The sequence below is a fragment of the Oncorhynchus keta genome, chromosome 7 (assembly GCF_023373465.1).
Source record: "Oncorhynchus keta strain PuntledgeMale-10-30-2019 chromosome 7, Oket_V2, whole genome shotgun sequence".
Classification (NCBI taxonomy): Eukaryota; Metazoa; Chordata; class Actinopteri; order Salmoniformes; family Salmonidae; genus Oncorhynchus; species Oncorhynchus keta.
Window position 1 is genome coordinate 5,867,069 of NC_068427.1, and position 17,554 is coordinate 5,884,622.

At 42.2% G+C, this 17,554-nt stretch overlaps 1 protein-coding gene and 1 long non-coding RNA gene across 3 annotated transcripts in view; one reads left to right on the top strand and one right to left on the bottom strand.

Moving 5' to 3' along the window:
* klf12b (Kruppel-like factor 12b) overlaps window positions 1-17,554 on the bottom strand; it is a 151,889-nt gene that overhangs the window by 87,115 nt on the left and 47,220 nt on the right. The window lies entirely within an intron of this gene.
* Window positions 4,354-11,256, top strand: LOC118385894 (uncharacterized). The gene is made up of 3 exons (XR_004826117.2): window positions 4,354-4,966; window positions 9,455-9,681; window positions 9,756-11,256. It is a non-coding gene; the product is annotated as an uncharacterized LOC118385894 (long non-coding RNA).

Consider the following 17,554-nt stretch of genomic DNA (forward strand, 5'->3'; position numbering starts at 1 on the left):
GTACTGGCCTGTCTCCTGGTAGCGCCACAATGCTCTGGATACTACGCTGACAGACACAGCAAACCTTCTTGCCACAGCTCGCATTGATGTGCCATCCTGGATGAGCTGCACTACCTGAGCCACTTGTGTGGGTTGTAGACTCCGTCTCATGCTACCACTAGAGTGAAAGCACCGCCAGCATTCAAAAGTGACCAAAACATCAGCCAGGAAGCATAGGAACTGAGAAGTGGTCTGTGGTCACCACCTGCAGAACCACTCCTTTATTGGGGGTGTCTTACTAATTGCCTATAATTTCCACCTGTTGTCTATTCCATTTGCACAATAGCATGTGAAATTTATTGTCAATCAGGGTTGCTTCCTAAGTGTACAGTTTGATTTCACAGAAGTGTGATTGACTTGGAGTTACAATGTGTTGTTTAAGGGTTCTCTTTATCTTTTTGAGTAGTGTATTTCATTAAGCATCCTAAGTATTTAATATTTTTTGTGGTCCACTTAAAGGATTTATGTAGATCGTGTCCTTTTTTTTTACTCCTCCACCGCCCCTCTCTTTCGGAGGACAACTACCTTTTGGTTTTTAATAGCTTTTCTGCTACATATACATTTTACATACATACTTACTTTTATATAAAGCAGTCACATAACAATAATGCATTACCAAACATAAGCTCTTTAATCGCACCCCTCAGTTACTCTCAGCCCATCCCACCTATCACCATAGACCACCCTCAATTGGTTTCCATGTGCCATATATTTTTAAATGGTGCTGTGATGTTTTACATAATTGGTAGATATCCTTTTTTCTTGTTGCCATTATTTCATTTTTTTCCAAGTAAATTTTATATCCTGAGATTTTAGAGTATTCTGAAAATATTTGTATGAAAGGGGGGGTCACGTCTACTCCTGCTCACCTGCTCTAGCGCTCAATGTCGCCGGTCTACTAACCACCGGTCCTGGCAAACCATCATTATCCACACCTGGCAACCATCATTTCGCACACCTGCGCCCCATCATGAGGCACACCCAGACTTCCCCTTTATCACCCCTTTATCACCCATTTATCGCCTTCATGGAGAAGCTGGGTGTCACAGTCAGCCTCACATCCGGGTCACGGCCTCAGTCCAATGGGCAGGTGGAGGGAGAGGACCAACCAGGAGCTGGAGAGGTTCCTGAGGAGACACTGTCAGGTCCAGCAGGGGGAGTGGGCCCGGTTCCTTCCCTTGGCAGAGTGCGCTCAGAACTCACTTCACTCCTCCACCGGGCTGTCTCCCTTCCAGTGTGTCTTGGGGTATCAACCGACCCTGGTCCCGTGGACCCCAGGCCAGACCGAAGCCCCTGCGGTGGACGAGTGGTTCCGGCACACCGAGGAAGTTTGGAATGCTGCCTCCAATAGGAGCAGGCAGATTGCGGCTCCACCAAGAACCTCCCGGTCTGCCTGCCCTGCTTGTAGCTGAGCCCCCAGTTTGTGGGGCCATTCAAAGTCCTCCGGAGGGTCAATGAGGTAACATACTGATTACAGCTTCCCACTGACTACCGCTCCCCTGGCTGATGGCGTCTCCCCCACGACACCCCTCCACCTCCCCTGGACATCGAGGGAATCCCCTCCGATGCTGTTAGATACCTCCTGGACTCCCAGCTTTGTGGGGGTCGACTCCAGTACCTGGTGGAATGGGAGGAGTACGGTAGTCGACATCTGAGATTTCCACCTTTGCCGACTGGCCCATTCCCCTGGCCAGTGTCATCCTGCGGATGGAGACGTACGTCCGGTGGGTACTGTCATGTCTACTCCCGCTCCGGTGCTCGACATAGCCGGTCTACTAACCACCAACCCTAGCAAACCATCATTACGCACACCTGGCAACCATCATTAACAGTGGTGTAAAGTACTTAAGTAAAAATACTTTAAAGTAGTACTTAAGTTATTTTTTGTTGTTTCTGTTCTTTACTTTACTATTGATATTTTTGCCTACGTTTACTTCACTACATTCCTAATGAAAATAATGGATTTTTTTTACTTCATGCATTTTCCCTGACACCCAAAAGTACTTGGTCATCCCTACTGCCTCAGATCTGGTGGCTTCACTAAACACAAATGCTTAATTTCTAAATTATTAGTGTGAATACAAATAAAAAAAAAACAATTGTGCAGTCTGGTTTGCTTACTATAAGTTATTTGAAATTATTTACTTTTGGGTACTTAAGTATATTTTAGCAATTCCATTTACTTTTGATACGTAAGTATATTTAATACCAAATACGTTTAGACTTTTACTCAAGTAGTATTTTACTGGGTGACTTTGACTTTTAACTCAGTCATTTTCTATTAAGGTATCTTTACTTTTACTCAAGTATACCAATTAGGTACTTTTTCCACAAATGATCCTTAATTAAGCACATCTGCACCCCATCACGAGGCACACCTGGACTTCATCACTCCCTGATTACTTCCCCTTCATCTAGCACTCCGTTGTATCACCCATTAGGTAGTATTGTTTCCTGGATTCATGTTTAGATGCTAATCCTTTTTTCCCCCCCATGTTAATTTCTATTAAACTCACCGACTGCACCTGCTTCTTGACCTCCTGCGTCTCCGTTACAGGGGGCATTGAGTTTTCAATATTGGTCAGGTATACAATGTCTGCAAACAAGTTTAGTTTGTATCCATGTTCATCAATCCTTACTGCAAGCAGTTCAACTGCCAGGATGCAAACAGACTTTGAAGCATTAAGTTTACCTTGTAAACATGTGTGAGATTTTTTCACTTTGTGAGATTGTATTTATACACACACATGAAAAATCCTGTCTTAATGTGTATTTAATCATTTATCTCTACTTGCCTATCGATGTGTTCATTTTTGTAATGTGCAGGGCTCATTTGCAAAAGAGACTTTAATCTCAATATGACTTCCCTGTTTGAAAAAAGGTAAATAGGGGAGATTCACACTTAATATCCAGCAGGCAGAAATCCTCTGCTGGTCTGAATTCACCAGATACTCCTGGCTGTAGAGCTGTGTGTTGGTCTGAATTCACCAGATACTCCTGGCTGTAGAGTTGTGTGTGTAGGTCTGAATTCACCAGATACTCCTGGCTGTAGAGCTGTGTGTGTTGGTCTGAATTCACCAGATACTCCTGGCTGTAGAGTTGTGTGTGTTGGTCTGAATTCACCAGATACTCCTGGCTGTAGAGTTGTGTGTGTAGGTCTGAATTCACCAGATACTCCTGGCTGTAGAGCTGTGTGTGTTGGTCTGAATTCACCAGATACTCCTGGCTGTAGAGCTGTGTGTGTAGGTCTGAATTCACCAGATACTCCTGGCTGTAGAGCTGTGTGTGTAGGTCTGAATTCACCAGATACTCCTGGCTGTAGAGCTGTGTGTGTTGGTCTGAATTCACCAGATACTCCTGGCTGTAGAGCTGTGTGTGTAGGTCTGAATTCACCAGATACTCCTGGCTGTAGAGCTGTGTGTGTAGGTCTGAATTCACCAGATACTCCTGGCTGTAGAGCTGTGTGTGTAGGTCTGAATTCACCAGATACTCCTGGCTGTAGAGCTGTGTGTGTTGGTCTGAATTCACCAGATACTCCTGGCTGTAGAGCTGTGTGTGTTGGTCTGAATTCACCAGATACTCCTGGCTGTAGAGCTGTGTGTGTAGGTCTGAATTCACCAGATACTCCTGGCTGTAGAGCTGTGTGTGTAGGTCTGAATTCACCAGGTACTCCTGGCTGTAGAGCTGTGTGTGTTGGTCTGAATTCACCAGATACTCCTGGCTGTAGAGCTGTGTGTGTAGGTCTGAATTCACCAGATACTCCTGGCTGTGTACAGCTTTTGTATTGTTGTCCAGTTTGTCCTTGGGCTTTAGGTCTTGGTGGGCCCAGATAGCATTGCTATGGCAACCACGGGTGGAGCCTCACTCTAGCGACTTGAGCGGAGAGGAGGCTGTTGAGAGACAGGTTTTTTTTCTCTCTCTCCTTTCAAATGACCACCTCACAGACATACACCACCACCTTTAACTAAAACTGTAGTTTTTCATAGAAAGGTCAAGGGCTCGATTCAATCCGTAGTGCCGACGATATTCTTTGTAGTGTGGTTGAAATGTAAAGGTAATTTCTGATTTAGAAGACATGCACCATTTACCGTGAATGCAGTTTCATTCAGTAGTCTAATACTCTACAGTATTTCCACAGACCGGTAGTAGTGGTGACTTTCTGATCCAGTGGACTGATTATACTGCAGGGAAATGGCATCCATATTAGGAACTCCCTCCCTAAGGGAAAATCAAAGCTTGATGAGTAAGATTTGAATCAGCTGTATTGTGCTTGGGCCAAATAAAAACTTGGGATCACCAAGACCAAGTTTGGGAAACACTGATTTACCCTAATGAACTGTACGGGAGCAGCTTCCCCACATGAAATCAATGGGTAGAACAGGCCAGTGGTTGTCTATGTAATGACCACCCAGAAACAGCAGAGAGGGAGAGTTAACGCTGAGTATTGAGCTAATGGAGTGATTCTTTCTCGAAAGCAGGGCCATTGGAAAATGGTTCTGATGTGCCATTTTATTTTGAAAGAGTTGTAGGATGAATTTTAAGGCTCTTGCCCTGTGTGTGATCAAATCACAGAATGGATGTTCCTTAAGACAATGGAACATATCGACAGGGCAGAACTAAAGATGGAGGCAGGGCAGTTCCACTGAGCTAGTTGTCACACTTAATTTGTTTCAAGTGTTGCAAATTTTATTACTAAGCAAAACAGTTATAGGCTGCGGGAGTTGTCATTAAACAACAGGTAAAAATCTAAAATCCTACAGGATTAAAGCATTAAAATCGCTAGTAAACCAAGCAGTGACATCTGCTGTTTTCTACACGAGGAAAAAGTGCCGGTGTGGTGCCCTCCCTGAAAGCCAAGAGGATACATCTGCACATTGACTGACTGTCGAGACACGTTGGGCTGATTAGCCTTGGATACTACTCAAAGGTCAGTTTGTCAACTGTATTCCGCCAATCTATCTGACTCCTCTACTGCCTTGCTGTGCTGTGTGGTGGAAGCCAGAGGTCGGTCTCTGCGCGGTGACATGACGTCTAGATGCGCTGGGCTTGCTAGCCCAGGATACCCCAGCTAGGTGGACACGGTGACTGACCATTCTACTGGGCTCAATGTGCGGTAGAACACGGCAAGGAGACCGGGCGCATTGTGAAACGCGCTGACGTTCTACTATACCTGTAGACTACAGCTGAACACCTTGATGTTACAGCAGCTTTTATCTTTCAGAGGGGTCTGATTGTGTTACCATTTGACTCCTACTGAGACATGCTTACAAAATGTTCTCATCTACAGGGTTTGGTCTGGCTAAAAACTGTTTGTTGTATCAGATGACTGTTTGGATTATTTTTTTTCAAATCAAAGTGTAGAGATTTGGGGAAGCAACAAATCAAGGTGCTTCATCATTCTTTCTGCTTTTGTTGTCATGAAACATGCACCCAAACCCAGGCCCATTGGCAATGGATGAACTTCCCACTCCAAATGATTTAAACACTAGATCAGGGTTTGGACTGATGCATATTAATGTGAGGAGTCTGATGCCCGAAAATGGACATGATAAAAGTCTGGGTTCACACTGTTGACTCAGATGTCTTAAAATTCTGTCCGAGACCTGGCCTAAAATCTGTTGTAAATCTGTCTATAGGCTTGGATGGTTATGTTTATCGACGTGACCGATGAAGTAAGGGTGGAGGTATAGCCATTTATATTAAAGACAGATATGTGGTTACTGAACTAAGGTCTTTATCTAAAACAGTCTGTTTTTAGCATTGCAGTTATCGAATGCTGCGAACTTAGATTTAAAAGGATGTTATAGACCTCCGTCTGCAAAAGTAGAATCCCTGGATTCTCTGAATTAACTGATGTGTGGTTGGGGGAAATTAAATGGTGCTTATGGGCGATTTAAACTGGATCTGGGTATCTCCAGACTTCGAGGACCTAAGAGGATTGAGCAATACCACGCATTTTAATGAAATTATAAATGCAGTCACACAATTCAATCCAAAAGACATCTCTAAGGCAACACTTATTGATATTTTAACTAACAATCTGCATAAATACTCGGTAATTGGTATTTTCCCTAATGATTTTAAGTGATCATTGTGCAGTTGCTTGCATTAGAGACACTAAAATCCCCAATGTGCTTGTCTGTTCCTAAGGCTAGGACTGAGATGGGGAAACAATATTCATCCTGGAACAGGCTTCAAAAGATATTTAAGTTAGGGGAGTTGGTGTCCTTGCCTGTTTTTAAGACTCTGATCGATGTCCCTGTTTGTGATAGCTGCAGTTGTCTTTAAGTTGTGAAACTTTGTATTTTGTATTGTAATATTGTATGTACACACTGCTATTTCCCTGTTCACTTTCTTGCTAGGTTGCCCTAGCAAAAGAGGTGTTTAGCCTCAATGTATCTTACCTGGTTAAATAAAGGTGAAATACAACAACAGAATGTAAAAACATCATATAATTTTACCTTAAAGGTGACAGGCAAGTCTCCATATAAACCATAACACTAAATAGTAATGCTCATTTAGGCTTCATTAATAAAGCCTTGTCTATCACTACATTTTGGCTGTCATTTCTGCGTTTTGGTGAGGATGTCATTTCCTGACCATAGAATACAAAGATGATGACATTTGTGGGAAAAAAATAAAAATATTTGGCTTACTGCAAGCAACACAAGCTAGAGGCATGTGTAATTTCCTGGATGAAAAATTGTCAATTATCATTCATATCCAGAAAATGAGAGTTCGCTAGCCATAGCCAGTCAGTGAATTACCAATCAATGTGATGAGGTTGCCATTTAAACAGCTAAGATTAGCTAGCTAAGCAACCAGAAATGGTTGGATGACAACACATGCATAATGAATGTTAGCTGGCTCTTTAGCTAACTAATAAACATAGAATATATATTGTCAAGGCTGTCCCCCCACTCTGCCCAAAGTGGGTGAAAAGGTGATTTGGTGATGACACTTATGTTAAAAAAGTACATTTTATCAAGACAAATATGATTCTTCATGTTCTGAATTGTTGAGCGGGATCTTTCTTTAAAGTATTTACTCAAATTTTTTTTTTTTTACCTAATACATCCAATAATATTCAGTGAGTTCTGTTGACAGAGTGGTGCAGCTAAACCTTTGAGGATTTTCCAATTGGTGGTCGTCGTCTTCCCAGTTATTTCCACAAGTCTCAAAAAGCTAAACAAGCATTACATGAGCTGAATTAAGACCGTCAATGGTTAGTGATTAATTTGATCTAAATTTCAGCTTTTTGTAACACCTCTCTTTGGATGGAAAATGGCTGAATGCTTTCTGTGACTAGTTGCTAATGATATGTTCTGCTTTCACCGAAAAGCCTTTTTGAAATCTGACACTGTGGATGGATTAACAAGAAGTGTATCTTTAAAATGGTGTAAAATACTTGTATGGTTGAGGAATTTTAATTATGAGATTTCTGTTGTTTTTGAATTTGGCGTCCTTCAATTTCACTGGCTGTTGGCGAGGTTGAACGCTAGCGTCCCGAACGATCCCAGAGAGGTTAATATGAACAGCGTATCCATCTCACCTCTATATTGTTTTATGTCCTCCGGATTTGAGAAGAAAGATGATGAGTTCAATAGTAAGCTTGTCCGGTAACCTTAATACTCACACAGCATCCAAGCCTAGCTGACGCAATGCTATTTTCCTGATTTGTGACCACTTTCTTTCTCTGGCCTCCATCGACTTAGGCACCCTTATTTTGACCTACAAGGGTAAAAACTCCAATAAGTTCTGAACGGATTATGATAGTGACATGAGGTTAGCAACCTTGGTTTTCTTAGAGGAGTATCTACATAATTAACATTATTTTACCGATTTGTGAAAAGATGCGTTTTGATTGGATTCTCTATAATTAGCTAAGCTAAATATCTAGCAAGCTAGAGAGCATTTAGCTAAATAGCTAACCAAAATGTGACTAACTACCACATAAAAATAAAATAAAAATAGCACTTAAATAATTCAGCTTTGGTGTTTCTGATCAAATATAGTTAGTCCCTTTTGCTGAATGTACTGTGAACACATAGCTAACTGGGTAGCTAGCTAGAAAAAGTTAGCTAACCCAAGTTTGGATTATAACTACGATGATCCATGATCTCACTTTGAAAATAATTGTCTGAATTACAAATAAATTGTCTCAATAACTTTGGCACTGTCCGTAAATAAATATCACTGTAAACAGTAGTGTCATTTCAACGGATTTATAATGATACACTAGATTGATGGAGAACAGCTTGTTTTCTTCTTATTCTGCCTCACTGTGAAGCACAAGTGAAAAGTGAAAACAACTCGACTGGAATAGCTCCACATGGCAAAGTGAGGTTTTCAATGATTATCACGGAAGTCGTGTTCAGAAGCAATCTTTCCCCGTTGAAAGCAATTGAGCCAAGCCTGAATTTAATAACTTTCATAACTGTATTATAGCTCCAAACCAAATGTTGTGAATGCTATATATTCATATCCACGCAAGCTTAAACATTGTCATATATTGCTCAACAGGAGAGTTCCTCAATGAGATTGACACCTTATGCTCATTTCGTGACGATAGCTCACTGCTCTTCGTACTTGGCGACTTCAACCTCGTCTGTCTTAAATTCATTTATTTCTAACTCTCTCTTACTCCTCCTCGTCTCTTTTGACCTCACCCTTTCCCAATCCACTCCAACTCACAAGTCAGGCAATATGCTTGACCTCATCTATACTAGAGGCTGCTCGCCTACTAATCTCACTGCAACCCTTGTCTAGGTCTCTGATCACTACTTTTATTTCCTTTTCTGTCTCCCTTTCCTCCAACCTTAACCACTCAGCCCCAACCCAGCTGGTCATGCGTCGTCACAATATTCGCTCTCTACCACTCCTCTCTCCTCTTCTATCCTATCATCTCTCCCTTCTGCGGAGTCCTTCTCCCTTCTGTCTGCTGATTCTGCCTCTTCGACCTTACTCTCCTCCATTTCCGCATCTTATGACTTGCACTGTCCCCTTTCCTCCCGGGCCGGCTCAGCACTCCTGGCCCGTGGCCGAGTGACTCATTGCGAGCTTACAGAACAGGGCTGTGGGCAGCTGAGCAAAAATGAAGAAAAACTAAAGTTCGCAGAGGACCTATTATCCTTCTACTAACTCCTCTCTACCTTCTCTTCCGCTGTATCTGCTACTAAAGCCACTTTTTACCAATCTAAATTTCAATCTTCTGCATCTAACCCTAGGAAACTCCTTTCCACCTTCTCCTTCATCCTCTCAGCCCCCCCCCCCTCTCAGAGGACAACTTAGGAAAACCACTTTGAAAAAAAGGTTGACGACATCTGCTACTCATTCACTCAGCCTATTGAGTCCACTGGTCTCACTCACACACAATTACCCTACGCCTTAACCTCTTTCTCCCCTCTCTCTCCAGATTACATCTTGCAACTAGTGAGGTCTGGCCGACCGACAACCTGCCCGCTTGACCCCATCTCCCCTCCCTTCTCCACACCATCTCTGGAGACCTCCCATTCCTCACTTCCCTCATCAACTCATCTCTCACCACTGGCTATGTCCCCTCTGGCTTCAAAATGGCCTGAGCCGCTCCGCTCTTCAAGAAACCAACACTCAACTCATCTGACATCCAAAAACTATAGACCTGTATGCCTTCTTCTTTTCTTTCCAAAACCATTGAGCGTGCTGTCGCTGATCAACTTTCTCGTTATCTTTCTCAGAATGACCTTCTTGACCCAAACCAGTCAGGCTTCAAGATGGGTCACTCAACCGAGACCGCTCTTTTCTGTGTCATGGAGGTTCCTACCTGGCAGGTCGTTCCTACCTGGTGACATGGAGAGGATCTGTGTCTGCACCCCATAGTCTCACTACTGGTGTCCCCCAGGGCTCGGATCTAGGCTCTCTCCTTTTACTTAAAGTAAATAACATAATAAAAAAATCCACATACAAATCTGTCAGTTTAAACTAGAGATATCAGTTTTTTTGCATGGGCCCCTGCATCCGTCTATGTTGGACTTCTGCACCTGCAGTGGAAGGTAGCCGACCTATAGCAGTGTTTTTCACAACCAGGACATCTGTGATAAAGTCAGTATTAGATGTCCATCCATGTCTTAGGATGTCGGGAGATGATGTGGAAACCGGCCACTAGGGGCAACAGTGAGTGCTCTTACATTCAAGTAGGTTTCGGTTAAGACTACAGCATCTGTCTTTGGAGCAATATGTTGCATGCTCAATTCCAGTGATAGGAAGTTGTTTTTGAGATCTTTGTTTAGTCTATTATAAACCTTAACCCTAACATTATCAATTTAGAGTTAATTCCTATACTTAACCTTAAACACTCGAAATGTAATGTTTGGAACAACTTCAGTGTTGAGTGAGTTTTGAAATCAGTGGAATGCCCGGTGGAAGCAGAGTTTTATTGCAAGTCTGGAGTGAGTCAAAAAGTAAACACAGAAGGCTGTTTTATAAAACACCTGTCACCGGATAACATCTTCAAACTAAGGGCAACCCTGGCATCCATTACAGAGAGGGATTGTTGTTCATCCATGTATACAGGTGAATCTAGCTCCATTTTACGATATTATAGCGTTTCTAATTTAGTTAAAGCGTAATTTTAGCTAGCTAGCTAACATTCGCTGTCTGGCTGGCTAGTTAATATTACGTGTATGGGCTGCATAGTAATACTAGTTAGCTTTAGCTACCTTCAGATCTATGCATGGTGGCAAGCTATGACAGTCAGTTTGTATTTCTAGTAGTATAGGTTGGGATTATGATTTATTTTTTAGCTAGCTAGCAAACTACATGTACAAAAAAAAGACTCCACTATGCAAGTAACCATGTCTCTGTTCCATTTACACCTTCTGTATCCTGTGCATATGACAAATAAATGTTTTTATTTGATAGTGTGTGTGTTTACCAGGGAACGTAATGTGAAGAACAACGTTACCTGCACCAAAATCAAATTAGGATATAGGCCAAGGACTAGATAAAGTGTATTTTTACAACTACTTTTTGCTATTACTTTCACCGTGTTTAGAAATCTTTGGTCGTTTACTACACTTCCTTACTCACTCTGTTTAGCACATGGCCTCACATGTGAATCCTTAAAGATATGGGTGGGGCTGTGCTGAGAAGATGTAGACAAAGAAGAGCTCTCCAGTAGGTGTAACAAAATATTCAAGGACCATTTTGTCAAGTGTATCAACTTTCAAAGCGGAATTACTTTCCCATTGTTCCTCATCTGCAGTGTATGAAATATCATTTTCTAGCTCTGAGTCTCTACTTTTGTTCAATGTAAAAAATAAAATAAACACCAATTAAATGTTATTATATAAGACTGAATCAAGTTGGTGTGTCACATTTGATAAAATAATAAAAAAAGAAAACAATTTGCCACCCAAAGGGGTCCTAAAATTCAAAACCAAATCCATGGTATGACCATCTTAAAACAATTCCAAATGTTAGCTTAGTAGAAAAAGGAAACCTTTTCCTGACACCTTTTAAGGTAAAATGTGTATATAGCTTTACATTAAGTTGCCCGTATACCCATGTAACTACAGTAGTATGGTTCAGAAAGGAATAGGAACCTTAGGGCTCCAGACTAGGGGCTTCAGACAAACATTTTCCCCTGGTGGCCCTGGTGCCACTAACATTTTCAGTTGGTGGCACCAGCTCATGAGTTGGTCGCATCAAAATCATGATTTTAGCCACTTCTAAAATATGTTTTGATTGATGTGACCCACTAGAATTTGCAGCTCTCACCGATGCGACCAATACATTTTTTACTCGCACAGCAAAGTCGAACGTGTGGTTGTACTCTGGAGCCCTCCCTTATAAGGAAAATAGCAGCTATGTACACACAATGGTTATGGCTACTATCTTCAGACTAGGTCTAGTTGCAGACCTCAGACCTCCATCAGCAAAATAGCAAAATATACGGCTCTGTGTGTGGGAGAGATGGAAGGGGGGTAGGAGAGGAGATTAAGATCGTCTTTCCATTTGATCTGCTCCGAAATTAAATTACCATCCCAGGTGTGAGCGAGACTGGGTGGGGGCTGAGATGGGCTGTGGAGTGTTGAGGCATCTACAACCCCCTTCCCCCTCTCTCCGTCCTCTGACCCGCTTATATCCCCAGAGAGGAGGCAGGCAAGAATGACGCCAATTCTACTCCCCAAAAACGAAGGGGGTAGAAGGGTGTGTGTCAGAGTGTTTGTCAGAGAGAGAAATAGAGAGGGAGAGAGTGTGATGTGTGTGTGTCTGTGTGCGCGCGCAACAGGAGCCTCCATCCAATCCTGCACCCATCACCCCCACCCACCTCTTCCACCCTCCATCACTCCTAACTCCCTGATGGCTATCAGTTCTGTGATGACTGAACCAATTGGCTGGTGTAGAGGGGTAAGGGCCAGGGAACCACAGCCAGACAGAATGATAGCGGATCAATAGGAGGCGATAGGCCTCTGAGGAAAACCCTGACCTTGGACCCACGCTAAACTCCATATTCACAGACACACACACACAAACTGATTGTAAGAACATTCATTTGATCCTGAACACTGGCAGTCCAGTCCATTCATTGTGCAACTGGAAGTCTTTTCTATTGAATCTATTCCAGTGCATATCCAATGGTAGTGTGTCAGGGAAAGTGAATGATTCTAAGATGTATTCACTTTTAAAAGGAATGCTCATTCTTAATCACGGCTTGTTTTCAACGGCCAATTTTTAAATGGTGTGTGTGTATGTGTGTGTGGTGCGGTGCATTAGTATAAGTCAGAATGGAAATATTTTCCAAGATCAAAATGCCCGGAAAATTGGGAGTTCTGGCAGCTAGTAGAGGTGGAATGATGTGTATTGGACCTCAACTATTCAACAGTTTTGGAATTAGACTACAATGATGTATCTTAAACAAGAGAGGACAGAGAGTGTAGTTCTTCCTCTGCTCTCTTCTGTTATCTGCTTATATTTTCAGGAGAGCACCAACCCACACATACAGACACACAGACACACACTCTCACTCTCTTTCTCTCTCTCTAACAGACGGGCCCACTCGGCCCCGCCAATGCTTTGTTCCCATGTCGAGCGCCCAGAGCAACTGTGTGCATCTGTGTCACAGAGACTGGACCTGCTGCCCCGGGCCGAGGGGGGAAGAACAGATGATGGGGGAGGGGTCGGGGGGCGGGGGGGTAGTAGAGTGTGTGTCTGTGAGTGAGAGAGAAAGAGAGAGATGGATAAACAAGGGGGTGAGGTGAGGAAGGGTGAGAGAGGTTGGAAAAGGAGAAAAACTGAGGAACTGCTTTCTAGAGGTGTGGGGGGAGCACAGTGGAGAGGTGGAGTAGGAGAGTGGAGGGTGAATGATGGGAGAGGGGTAGAGGGGGGATAGTGAATTGAAGCCAAAGCCCAGCCGAGCTCAGAGCACACAGAACGAGCTTGCAGAAAGAGGGGCGGGGGAGAGAGGCAGAGAGAGAGAGAGAGAGAGAGACTGCTACGAGACTGTTAACATCGTAAAAAAAATAACACACTCAACATGAACTAGATTTTAACATCAAGCGATTACAGCTACTCATGTGCCATGCTTAAAACCTCAGCTTTTACTTCCACTGTGTAAGATAAAATGAAAGACAAATGAGCTTGATTTTCAGTCAGCGGTAGGTGGAAAATGTAATCATTGAACTTGTATTTCCAAAGGAAAACAAAACCTGGCTTTTGTGCTCGATTACAATTTTTTCTACATCAAAAACTTTGATTCACACGTATTAACATTGTGGACATCACATTTGATGTGTGTTCATGACACAATAACAGAAATGTATTTTTTATTAATGTTATGAGAAAATAACAATAGCACACTGTACTATTTTGAACGTACTGTTTAGTAAAACCATATAAGCACCAAATAAGCACAGGTATCTAATGCGCAATCGCTCGATACCCACCATATGGAACAGCGCATCCCCACATCTGATTTTCAGCTGTTGACAAACACATGTGGGTCTCGAAAGACAATTCTCTTCCTCAACAGTGTCTGGTTTTATTTATATTTTTTTAAATTTCACCTTTATTTTACCAGGTAGGCCAGTTGAGAAGAAGTTCTCATTTACAACTGCGACCTGGCGAAGATAAATCATAGCAGTGCGACAAAAACACCAACACTGTGTTACACATGGGATAAACAAACGTACAGTCAATAACACAATAGAAAACGTCTATGTACAGTGTGTTCAAATATGGTAAGATTACAGAGGTAAGGCAATAAATAGGCCATAGAGGTGAAATAATTACAATTTAGCATTAACACTAGAGTGATAGATGTGAAAGTAGAGATACTGGGGTGCAAAAGAGCCAAAATAAAACAACTAAATGGGGATGAGGTAGTTGGGTATGCTTAAAATTAGAGAGGGAGATATAAGTCTCCAGCTTCAGTGATTTTTGCAATCGTTCCAGTCATTGGCAGCAGAGAACTGGAAGGAAAGTTGGCCAAACGAGGTGTTGGCTTTGGGGATGTCCAGTGCAATATACCTGCTGGAGCACGTGTTACGGATGGATGTTGCTATGGTGACCAGTGAGCTGAGATAAGGCGGGGCTTTACCTATTAAAGACTTACAGATGACCTGGAGCCAGTGGGTTTGGTGAACAATATGTAGCGAGGTCCAGCCAATGAGAGCATACAGGTCAAGGTGGTAGGTAGTATAAGAGTCTTTGTTAACAAAATGGATGGCACTGTGATAGACTACATCCAATTTGTTAAGTATTGGAGGCTATTTTGTAAATTACATCGCCGAAGTCAAGGAGCGGTAGGATAGTCAGTTTTACGATGGTATGTTTAGCAGCATGAGTGAAGGAGGCTTTGTGGCGAAATAGGAAGCCGATTCTAGATTTAATTTTGCATTGGAGATGGTTAATGTGAGTCTGGAAGGAGAGTTTACAGTCTAACCAGACACCTAGGTATTTGTAGTTGTCCACATATTCTAAGTCAAAACCGTCCGGAGTAGGGATGCTGGTCGGGCGGGCAGGTGCGAGCAGCAATCAGTTGAAGAGCATGCATTTAGTTTTATTAGCATTTAAAAGCAGTTGGAGGCCACAGAAGGAGTGTTGTATGGCATTGATGCTCGTTTGGAGGTTTGTTAACCAGTTGGATTTAGGGGGCTATTTTAATTTTTGGATGAAAAACGTTCCGTTTAAAAAAATATATTTTGTCACGAAAAGTTGCTCGACTGCATATAGTTGCATATAATTGACAGCTTTGGAAAGAAGACACTCTGACATTTCCAAAACTGCAAAGATATTGTCTGTGAGTGCCACAGAACTGATGTTACAGGCGAAACCCAGATAAAAAAACAACCAGGAAGTGCCGCATTTTTTGAAACCGCCTCATGCCAATGACTCCTTATATGGCTGTGAATGAGCTACGAATGAGCTTACGTTTTCCCCAAGGTGTCGACAGCATTGTGATGTCTTTTTAGGCATTTCCCTTGAAGAATGGCTGTAAGGGACCATATATGGCATGTGGTCACATGGTGTCTCCCGCAGAAAACCTTTAAAAAAAAAACGTCAAATATTGAGGTAGACATTTTTCCAATCGCTTCTTATGAGAAACCAACTGCCTCGACGGATATATTATCGAATATATTTGTTAAAAACTCCTTGAGGATGGATCCTAAACAACGTTTGCCATGTTTCTGTCAATATTATGTAGCTAATTTTGAAAAAAGTTTGGCATTATAGTTGTAGCATTTTTCGGTCGATTTCTCAGCCAAGCATGGTGAAGAAACGGGAGCTTTTTCGGCTACAAAAATAATATTTTTGGAAAAAAGGAACATTTGCTTTCTAACTGGGACTCTCCTGAGTGAAAGCATCCGAAGTTCTTCAAAGGTAAATGATATAATTTGGTTGCTTTTCTTATTTTTGTGAAAATGTTGCCTGCTGCCAGCAGAGCCTAGTTTAGCATTATGCCATGATAAACTTACACAAATGCTTGTCTAGCGTTGGCTGTAACGCATATTTTGAAAATCTGAGATGACAGTGTTGTTAACAAAAGGCTAAGCTTGTGTTTGAATATATTTATTTAATTTCATATGCGATTTTCATGAATAGGAAAAGTTGCTCGTCGCAAGAAGTTAACACAGTGTCCAAAGGGCCAGAGGTATACAGAATGGTCTCATCTACGTAGAAGTGGACCAGGGAATCACCCGCAATAAGAGCGACATCATTGCGACATCATTGATATATACAGAGAAAAGAGTCGGCCCGAGAATTTAACCCTGGGGCACCCCCATAGAGACTGCCAGAAGTCCAGACAACAGGACCGATTTGACACACAAACTCTTATCTGAGAAGTAGTTGGTGAACCAGGCGAGGCAGTCATTTGAGAAACCAAGGCGGTTGAGTCTGCCAATAAGAATGCGATGATTGAAAGAATCTAAAGCCTTGGCCAGGTCGATGAAGATGGCTGTAGAGTACTGTCTTTTATTGATGGCGCTTATGATATCGTTTAGGACCTTCAGCGTGGCCGAAGTGCACCCGTTACCAGCTCGGAAACCAGATTGCATAGCGTAGAAGGTATGGTGGGTTTAGAAATGGTCGGTCATCTGTTTGTTAACTTGACTTTCGAAGATTTTAGAAAGGCAAGGTAGGATGGATATACAGTTGAAGTCGGAAGTTTGCATACACCTTAGCCAAATACATTTAAACTCAGTTTTTCACAATTCCTGACATTTAAACCCAGTAACAATTCACTGTATTAGATCAGTTAGGATCACCATTTAATAAATGTAAATGTAAATGTAATATTAAGAATGTGAAATGTCACAATAATAGTAGAGAGAATGATTTATTTCAACATTTATTTATTTCATCACATTTCCAGTGGGTCAGCATTTTACATACACTCAATTAGTATTGGGTAGCATTGCATTTAAATTGTTTAACTTGGGTCAAACGTTTTGTAAAAAGATACGGGTACCCTTCCACAAGCTTCCCACAATGAGTTGGGTGAATTTTGACCAATTCCTCCTGACAGAGCTGGTGTAACTGAGTCAGGTTTGAAGGCCTCCTTGCTTGCACACGCTTTTTCAGTTCTGCCCACACATTTTCTGTAGGATTGAGGTCAGGGGTTTGTGATGGCCACTCCAATACCTTGACTTAGTAGCCCTTAAGCCAGTTTGCCACAACTTTGGAAGTGCAGTCTTGGCCCAAAATTTTGAGAATGACTCAAATATTAATTTTCACAAAGTCTCAGTTTTTATGAGAGAAAATGTGCATATACTCCAGAATGTTATGAAATGTGATCAGATGAACTGCAATTAATTGCCATGCAATCCTTGCCATGCAAATGAACAGAATCCCAAATAAACATTTCCACTGCATTTCAGCCCTGCTTGGAATCATTGTTCTTCCTCTGTCAACCATGGTTCCCTGCAAGGAAACACGTGCCGTCATCATTGCTTTGCACAAAAAGGGCTTCACAGGCAAGGATATTGCTACCAGTAAGATTGCACCTTAACTTGTTGACACTACCCATCCAGGT